Here is a 578-nt window from a genome sequence, read left to right as displayed (position 1 = left end):
TCCCTCCCTCCCTCCCTCCCTCCCCCCTCTGGCCCATGCGAGAGTTTACCTGGGAAACGAGAGAAGAGAGAAAACCTCTTAAGAGAAAGGCGTCGTGGAGGGGGGGACGCCACCGTTGGGGAGAGAGGGGGGGTGACGGCTGAGAGAGGAGGAGGAGGAGGAGGAGGAAGAAGGAGCAGAGAGAGAGATTTAGGTTTATTTGGTTTAAATCCCATCTGCAGCGGTCGGCAGGGGTTTATTGCGCGCGTTTACATCACGATGACGATAAAAAGAAAAAGAATATATTTTTATTCATTAGCTTATTTGACAGGGAACCACAAAACAGCCACGAAATCCCCATCGCCAAACCCACCAGACCCCATTTAAATTATAATGTAATTTCATCAGCGTAAAACACACTTCATTCAAAGTCAACAGGAACAAAATAAAACTATTAAAAGCCGTTGTGCATCATCTTTCCACTGTTCCAACAACGACCACTCATGTCTTGTTGAAGTAAACCCTAAATTCACCCATTTACATGTGGGAATACGCTGCTTTATACAAGCTAAAAGTAGTGATTATTTACATGGAGTCTG

At 45.5% G+C, this 578-nt stretch overlaps 1 protein-coding gene across 2 annotated transcripts in view; it reads right to left on the bottom strand.

The window, feature by feature from the left end:
* The window catches only part of LOC116686176 (metal transporter CNNM4-like), a 36954-nt gene that overhangs the window by 6347 nt on the left and 30029 nt on the right, over positions 1-578 (bottom strand). The window contains exon 8 of one of the 2 annotated variants that reach the window (XM_032511145.1): positions 50-139. The exons of the other annotated variant lie outside the window; for it this stretch is intronic. The gene's annotated coding sequence lies outside the window, so the exon portion shown is untranslated. The remainder of the gene's footprint in view (positions 1-49; positions 140-578) is intronic. 2 annotated transcript variants of the gene reach the window in all.

This window comes from Etheostoma spectabile, unplaced genomic scaffold (genome assembly GCF_008692095.1).
Source record: "Etheostoma spectabile isolate EspeVRDwgs_2016 unplaced genomic scaffold, UIUC_Espe_1.0 scaffold325, whole genome shotgun sequence".
NCBI lineage: Eukaryota > Metazoa > Chordata > Actinopteri > Perciformes > Percidae > Etheostoma > Etheostoma spectabile.
The sequence above is the reverse complement of the archived record's forward strand: the minus strand, read 5'-3'. Positions and strand labels throughout refer to the sequence as shown.